The sequence below is a fragment of the Mauremys reevesii genome, linkage group 7 (assembly GCF_016161935.1).
Source record: "Mauremys reevesii isolate NIE-2019 linkage group 7, ASM1616193v1, whole genome shotgun sequence".
Classification (NCBI taxonomy): domain Eukaryota; kingdom Metazoa; phylum Chordata; order Testudines; family Geoemydidae; genus Mauremys; species Mauremys reevesii.
This window is the reverse complement of record NC_052629.1, coordinates 59,802,296-59,811,301: the sequence shown is the minus strand read 5'-3', so window position 1 is coordinate 59,811,301 and position 9,006 is coordinate 59,802,296. Positions and strand designations below refer to the sequence as shown.

The window sequence follows — 9,006 nt, the reverse complement described above, 5'->3', positions numbered from 1 at the left end:
CTAAGTAGTGGGCTTTCCTAAACAGGACACCACCTTTGCACCCTCTTAGGCAAAGAATCTCTTTCCCTGTATAATTTGCCTAGATCCATCCTGTAGAAATGGTAGGATGCCACTCAAGAATGGCAATTCCCACAAGGGGTGGTGATCTGTTTAATGAGATACTATGAGGGGGCTTAAACTTTACCACCTGCAAGGCTGGGGGGAAGAACCCTAATTAGTCATATACTACATCTTGGGAAGTGAGTAACCAGGGGAGGTGGAGTGAGGCCTTATAAATAGACTGAGGGATGCCAGCTTGGGTGAAGATTGTAGGACAGACATGTCTCTTTAGTAGAGGAAGCCTTAAGATAGAGGTTAATCAGCCAAGTAACAGTTAAGGAAGAATGCTACAGGAGCAGGTAGGGAAAACTTTGAGGTAGAGCTAATGAGGGAACAGCTATTAGTTTGAAGATATTTGGATTCTCATATGCACTGGTTTGTCCTATCCTGGAAGGGGTTTAGATGTTTGTGATCTGACCAGAGGGCTGAGCTATAGGAGATGAAGACTCAGAAAGATGTATTGTAAGCCCTGAGGGACAACCCAATAGGGAGGTGCCAGAAATGAAGATCCCTATAATGATGCCCTCAGATGGGAGAGGGTACACTACAGGTGAGGACCTCCACTTACAGACACCCAGTGGGTAGCAAGGGGCAATTAAGAGGTAGCCCAACAGGAAATACACAAAGGGTTATGATCTTGTTCTAATTACAGTCACTGGCAGAACTGTTGACCTTGGATCTGAAAACAAAGTGACTGAATAATGAAGGAAAAAGCATACATGAATGCTATCACTGTAGACTGAAGCAACAGGGGTGTCTAGTTAGGCACTGGAGAAATGCTGATTATATCTCTAAGGTTGTTAGTGCTTGCTCCTGTCCTTCAGCTCTCAGTTATCTTTCTCCTAGGCCTCAAATAATAATACTATTCTGAAGTATTTACAGTGCCTTTCCAACTTCAAGCCCTGCCCAGGCTGTTGGGAGGGCCAAGTAAGCAAGTATTGCTATCCCTGTTTTCAAACCTGAGGGGAAACTTGTCTCTAGGTCAGTTCTCAAACCCTACTTATTCATACCTTTTGTTAAATAATAATAATAGACAGTGCTTTAGGAGGCAGTGCTTTCTCAGGGGCTGGCTCAAGTGTGTGGAATGCAGCTTGCTGTGGGGAAGAAAGGGCCATCACAAATCTCTCTGCCCCTTGGTCTCAGTGCAGAGGACATTTATTTGATGTTACCTTTTCTAACAAACATATAGCTGTGTGTGTTTGGAAATCCAAAACAAGATGCTCCACTTCATACATGTTTTCCCCTGGAGGAGAGGGTGAAAAAAACAAACATCTGACAGATGTTAGTCACATCACTGAATGCATTATTGGAAGATGCTCAGATATTATGGTGATGAGCCCAGTATAAGAACCTATGTAGAATAGAATTAGTGGCCAAAATATAGTAAGTAATTTCTAAACACAGGAAGATGTAACGCCTCTCCTGAAAAGCTTTTATGACATAGCAGCAATTGAAAATGGAAAATCTCATTGATACATACCTTTAAATAATTTAACCTGTATGTTTCCAAAACAGTTTACTCTGTGTTCAGACACAGAAGCTAGGGTGCAGTGGAAGATTCCTGCTGGCAGAGTCCAGTCCCCACTGAGTCATAGTCTAGTTTGGTCTGCATTGGTCCTAGCAGTGAGGCTTTCCATCTTAACCCAGCTGGGGTTGCAGTTAATACTAATGAGGCTAGCGGCCTACAATTTATTGAGCACCAGCTATAGTAGTATATCATCATATTTTACCTTCACCCTGCAATAGATCAACACAATGTGTGTATTTTCTGCTGCCACTTGTGTGTGTGCGCGCCTTGCTTTGCCACTGTAATAGAGTGCAGGGAGCCAACATTTTGATGGCCATTAGTTCCCCTAGAGAAAGCTGACTGGGATAATTAGAGATAATTAGATAACTAGGCTGGTAGTCTGGGTGGGATAAAGAGCCAATTAGCCCATCAGCCCAGAAGGATAAAGAGGCACAGGAAAGGTGCTAGCTAAGCCTAGTTGCCTTAGAAAAGGGAGACCACTGCTTTCTCTTCCCTTCCCCCATCCTGAGGAGACTGACAAATAACTGTTGCATGGGGACTGTAGTGGTATTGGTGGAGGGAACTCAGATAAATGATATTATGAATGCCCAACCTATGCAGTTTCTGTGGGGCAAGAAGACTGGAGCAAAGGGGCATGCCCTGCTTCAACCAACATGAGAGGTACATTGTTCTAAGAGCAAAAGCATAAATCCAGGGAGGAAGTAGTGATGGGTGAGGCTGGATGAGCAACCAGGAGCATGAGCACTTAACTGAAATGTGGCTGAATAACTTGAGTGTGAATTTGGGCTGGAAATCTTGTGAGAACAGACTTCCTCTGGTACTCTTGACTCAAGTAAGGACAAAAATACTAGGAAAATGTCCTTTGTAAGGGCACTGGAGCTTTGGCACTTCTGCTTTCATCCCATGACTGGAAATGTGTAGGATGAAGAGAGAGAAAACATTACAATAATTTTATATCAATAAAATAATAAAATCCCATTGAAATCTGGACAATTAAAAATCATTGTTAAGTTGTTTCAGGTACCACCTATGCCCTTAAATCCCCTTGCCTGTTTTTGTGGTTTATATTTTTAAAAATGGTTTTCTCTCCCCTATTTGTATGTCAGAGGCCCAGGTAAACAGAGGCAACAATGAAATCGACTGTTTGCAAAGTGCTGCCAAACGTATAAGGAAACATACTGGGGGGGGGGGGGGGAATATGAGCAATGTGTTCCTCCTCCTCAAGTCACTCTGTTGTTTTCCTTTTATATGTTACCCATAGCTGTGTTGGTGAAACATCTTAGAAGTGTGTTTGTTTTTTTTTTAAATTGATGTCCCTTTAAACATACTTTTTTTTAGACGAAAAATATTCAGTTGAGATTTGGCTCAAATTTAAAAGTATAGTTCCGCCCTAAAAAGTGCATCCTATGGCTCTGTATTCTGAACACTGATTTGCATATTCAAATCTGCAGTGTGCAAATAAATATTTTCCTGCTAACCACTCCATTTCATAATCTGCAATAATAAAGATTCTGAAGGCCAAATTTTGCCTTCATTTGGTGGAACCCCATTGCCTTGAGATTGTATCCTCTGTGACCTTTGTGCAACTCACTGAGGACATAATGAAATATGAGGCTCCACAGCTCAGGGTATAATTTGGCCTCTGTTACTGGTGGTGATGGATGGAAGATCTCAGCTTCACTCTAAATCCAGTGTGGTAGATGAGAAATTCTGGGGCAGTATCAGTATATGTTGAGCCATGGAGGTTTTTACTGGACTAAACATGAAAATATCATTCATCTAGTCCCTATCTCGTCTCATTCTGACAATAAATTAAATTGATTTTATGTGGCCTCCAATATTTTAATGTGCCACAGATTTGTATGTAGAAAATGCATAATTACATTGTAGGAGCTGTTAGTGGCTGTTGGAGTTTTAGGTTCCCAGGGAAGCATGAGGAAGAGGAGTTTTGGTTCTTGGCTTTCAGAAAGCTGTTGACCCTTTGGGCAATAGGTAGGGAATGTATTTCCTCTTTCTTGTTGCTTGCATCAGGGAGTCTTTAAATTGTTTCAGGGTGAAATTTACACTCCTCATTCCCCTGCAAGCAGCTGACTCTCTGCCTACCCCAGTGACTGCCAGCATATATAACAATAAAGGAGAACAGACAAGGGATGCTTCTGGTAAAATCATCAGCAATGGAATGATTAACAATGTTGAAATCAAAGTATTCATTGCTAGGCATCAGGGTTAACAGACAATTATGAGAAGGAGTAGCAGTTCAAGCCTCTCTGGGCTAGTCTACACTTACCAGCCGGGTCGACGCGGTGAGTTCGACTTCTCGGAGTTCGAACTATCGCGTCTAATGTGGACGCGATAGTTCGAACTCTGGAAGCGCTGCGGTCGACTCCGGTACTCCACCACTGCAAACGGCGGTGGCGGAGTCGACCTTGGAGCCGCGGACTTCGATTCCGCGGCGTCTGGACGGGTGAGTAGTTCGAACTAGGGTACTTCGAATTCAGCTACGCTATTCACGTAGCTGAATTTGCGTACCCTAGTTCGACCCCGCTTCTTAGTGTGGACCAGCCCTCTGAGAGCTCTATTTCAGGCTGTCTGTGTACCAGTTCAGGGAGACAAACCTTCCTTGATTCATCTTTGGAAGGTTAGAGTTACAATTGGATTATTCTGCAGAATTCTGTAGCAGAGGGTGGATTCTGCACCAAAGACCAGATGATCCAAGGTATTTAGGCTCCTAAAGATTCAGCTAGGTGCTTGGTGGGATTTTCAAACATGCCTAAACATGTTAGGTATCTATGTGCTTTTGAAAATCCCACTAGGCAGCACATATCTGCATCTTTTGGCACCTAAATACCCTCGAAAATCTGGCCTCCTGTTCTGTGGATGTGGAAATGTCAAATCCACCATAGGAAACTTGGCATTAGTGAAACCTAGTTCTTGTCTGAATTGCATAAAGAAGCTGATCTGAGAGTGGCCTCTGTCAATCTAAATTAAATCCTATTCTTGTTGCTCAAGAGAGGTGCATGCTGTACCTTCATTGCACTATACCAGAAGGCCATTCTGATCAATACATTGGGAGATTAGGTGGACTGTGAGTCATAAAAGCACAGTCCAACCTGTACATCTATTGGAGCTGCCTTTTTGCAATGTGGAAATGTATGTTCCAAATATAGGCATTTATTCTCTTCATTGTTTCTTCTCCCCTACTGAGCTGTGTGTAATATGATTGTGCAATGCTGAAATAAGTTTGAATCCCACTTTGCAAATATTAATATGCGTTCATAAATCGGTCCCAACACTTCCTGTTATCTTATCTTGGCGCGTCAAGTGTCGATAGAGTAATTTCTGATCTCTTTCACTGCATCAATATACATTCACATAAATTCGTGTGGCAGTTTAGAGCCAATTAAAATTTATAAGCCACAAGTAGTGAGTGAAATTCTGAGGATTAATTTACTCACTGGAGTATTAATCTGTGTAATGTAGTAGGTTATCCTTCAGTAAACTTGGCTATATGGGGATAGGGAGATACATTTCCTTGCATGTTTTACTGTAAATGGAGTAATTAGTCCCACTGGGCCATCGAGCTTGAACGGCTGCAGCCAGCACAGCCTTGGTTTGAACTCTGGCAAAAAGAACCCAATCAGCAATTTGAACTCTAGTTGTGTTTATCTAGCAGAATCCATTTTATCTTCCCTGCTGTGAGCATGAGATCAGGGAAGGGGAAAAGGTTTAAAAACTGCTATGATTATCAAAAGATGGAACTCTTCTCTTCCCCTGTTCCTCACTTGCCACGGAGGAGAACAAACATTAGCAAAAGGAACTTGGTAAATCAGTATTTACTAGTTAGAACCCTTCAGGACTGCAATACTTAACTGATCAGCACTAATGAATACATCCAAGTACTTAGATGGCCCTCATATTTGAGTGACCTCACAATCATTAATAGATTTTTTTATCCTCACAATGTTCCAGTGAGCTGAGGGAAGTATTATTCCCACTTCACCAAGAGGGAACAGAGAGGTTAAAACCCAGATTTAGGCATTGTTGTGCTCAGTAGTGCAACACTTAAATGACCAGAAGTAATGCGCGTAATCTGGAGCAAGGGAGATCTTGATTAGATATTAGAATTTTTTTCCCCTAACTCTAAGGGTAAATAAAACTCTGGAATAGGCTTCCAAGGGAGGTTGTACATTCCCCATCATGGAGGGCTTTAAGAACAGTTTGGACAAACGCGTCTAGGGATGGTCTAGATTTACTTGGTCCTGCCTCTGCACAGGGGGCTGGACTTGCTGACCTCTTGGTCCCTAACAGCCCTACATTTCTATGATTTAAGGTCTCATTTTCCAAAGGGATTTAAAATCTTCATAGCCTAAATCTCATTGACCTGTAAAAACGCGGGCTAAGTGACTTGCCCAAGGTCACACACACAGCCTATGTCTAAACTGAGACCAGACCCCAGGCCAGTGCCCCATCCACAAGACTGTCCTTCCTTTATAAAAGTTCTGTCCTGCCTCTAGATTAGTAGCCATGGACCGGACCACCCCTGCAAACGCACATTTGCCTGAGTAGGCTGGTTGAATCCACTCCTGCGAGTAAGGTGAGAGGAATGAGCTCCGAGAGAGCATTAAAAAGATAAATTTTTTCAGGAAGAGTTTTGGGGGAACCCACTAAAGAAAAAGCCAATAAAAAAATCTCCTGCAGAAATCCACAGCTCTGGGATTTTAGGATGAGGAGTTGCAATACAAATTCTCATAAAAGAGAGAGGCATTAAACCTATTATTCAGCACTGGCTCTTTGTTTTCATTGAGAGCACTGTGGTCATGGGTTGGGAAGCCAGTTTCTGTGTTATCACCTCACATTATTGCCTTTATCTATCATAGTTCCCCATCATGGGCGGTGGTACTGGAAGGGCAGAACCTGCTGAGTTGCCTTTATTATCTGGGTGACATATATATTATCCCTTCCCTGCCTTGCAGGGCTCATTCTTTTGGTTTTATTTCCAGAGGACCATTTCCCCCCTATGCGCCCCTTGCCTCCCAGTACAATGGAGGTAGTGACCAGGCAACCAGCTGCACAAAATACTTACAGTGGTCTCCATGCTTCATGTTAGATTAAACAACTATTTAGGAAATGCGAAAGAAATATTTGCAGGAAAGCTGGAGCTAAGGAGGGGGACCAGCAATTGAATATCTTCTATGGCGGTGCAAACTCCACCACTCTCATCTGTAGATACAGATGTGAAAAATATTTAGCCCACTAGCACAGTTATAAAATCATCTGGTGTCTCCTGTTCCATAGAAATAACCCTCTGGCTCCAATCCTTCAGGCTGTTCCTGAGCAGCACAGCCCTAGAGATACCAGCCTACCATCTGGGCCCGCATGTGTCTTACAGTAGTACTGGAGGTGCCAACCATGCTTGGGATGCCATTGGTTTAGGTACTGTACAGACACATAATGAGGCTGTGCTTGCCCCAAGAAATTTATAATCAAAATGCACAAGGTAGAACTGCGTGCTTTTTAGACAAATGTTGGGAGAGGAAACAGAGGCACAGTGTGGTAAAGTGACTTGCCCTGGACACAGCAGGTGAGTGGTAGAGCTGAGAATAGAATCAAGTCTCTCTCTTCTCCCAGTTTAGTGCTTTATCTACTAGATTGTGCTTCCTCCCCAAACTCACCTTTGTACCTTCCAAAGTCCAAATCCTGCCTAGGGACTATCTGACTCCTGGCAAAATTTAGATCAGCCCCCAGGTGGTGATCTTGAGTGGTCGCATCTGGGCTGCTCTGTGGGAGAGAATAACCCCTCCCACGCACTCTCATTCCCAGCCACATCCTATGCCCGGTGCTGCATGGGTAGGGGTGGTATAGGGCTGCTCTGGTAGCACAACTTTGGCAGAGGAATTCTCCTATGTGAGAAGGATTCTCTGATGGGGAAATCTGGCTATGTTTTGGTCCCTTCCCATGACCAGGGGCTGGAACAAGGCTCAGAATCAGGGCTAGAAGTCAGATTGCAAAGCTTCCGCTGACTAGAATGACAGTGGGATTGGGCCCCATGAGTGCAATATGCTAATGTCTGTACCATGGGCCTGATTCTGTTTGCACATACCTTGGGTTGATACAGGTGTAACTCCATTGACTGACTCACCCCTGTTTTATCCTGGGGTAAATGAAAGCAGACTCAAACCTCTTTTATGTAGGTTGTAGGCTGGAATGGCTTCATACCAACAAATTGTTAGAGGAGGGAAATGCATTTGCATTATACCAGGTTATACTTAAAATGAGCTGTGAGTGGGATAAACCCAACCACAACTTAACCCTAGCTCAGGGAGCCCTATTGGCACCAATCCTAATCGGAGCCCAGGGAGCACAAAATTTACTAATCCTAACCCAGCCAGCCCTAACCCGACCCTGTTATCCCTAGCTCAGGGAGCCCTTCTGGCACCAACCCTAACCTTAGCTCAGGGAACCCTACCCTTTGCAACACTAACCCTAATCTTAAAAGGCCCTAGCAGCTCCAACTCCAACTGTAGCTTGGACAGCATGAAGCTTTGTAACACTAGCGTGGGGAGCATTTCTGACCCCATCCCTAATCCTCATCTGGGGAGCCCCACCAAATCCAGCCCTAAATTTGCCCCTCAAAATTGCAGCTTTGGTGTGACCAAAACTATTCATGAATTCGGGGCAAATTTGGTGAATAGTTTTGGCCAAATAAAACCTGAGGAGGAAAGCTTTGAAAAAGCCCCAGCAGTTTCTTTTGAATTTAAAAAATGAACCATTGACGCTGAACAAAATATTTTTCAATTTTTTTTTGTTTTGGTGAGAAAAAACTGGAAAAAAAAATTGTTTCAGTTTGAATGGAGCCACTGAACCAGAAATCTATTATCCTAAGTATCTCTATGTAAGTGTTCATGTAATTAATGGCTTCTGGGTGCTTGCCTTTGTAACCTTAATGTTCTTTTAACATATATTTATATATTTGTGTAATAATTTATACAGTAGAAGGGAAAGGGAGATTCTGCTTTCTAATGAATGGTTATTTGCCGCTTTGCTATCAGAGTTTTCAGTTTATCCATAGATGTTTCCTACAGCTGACATTTTGATTATGGTATTAGAGAGGAAGGAATGTAGATAAAATTTTGAAGAGCTCCTCAGTTGTATTTTGAAAAGCATCAAAGTCCCTAAATTTCAATGACATTTCAATAAGACTTGGTGTCAGGTTGCTGGGCAAAAGTAGGCAGGACTAGTGGCAGGAGCTCGGTAGGCAGGAATGCCCGCTGGAGTTCAGAATCAGTATCGGAGTCAATAGTGAGGTCAAGGATCAAGCCAAAGGGAAGCACTGGAGACAGTTCAGCGCTCAGGCCAAGGGTTAATAACGGGTGTCACTG

At 43.1% G+C, this 9,006-nt stretch overlaps 1 long non-coding RNA gene across 2 annotated transcripts in view; it reads left to right on the top strand.

Annotated features, from left to right (window-relative positions):
- Positions 1-318: 318 nt before the first annotated feature.
- Positions 319-9,006, top strand: part of LOC120368996 — a 46,180-nt gene continuing 37,492 nt past the window's right edge. For both annotated transcript variants that reach the window (XR_005582882.1, XR_005582881.1), the window contains exon 1: positions 319-649. This is a non-coding gene — a long non-coding RNA (uncharacterized LOC120368996). The remainder of the gene's footprint in view (positions 650-9,006) is intronic.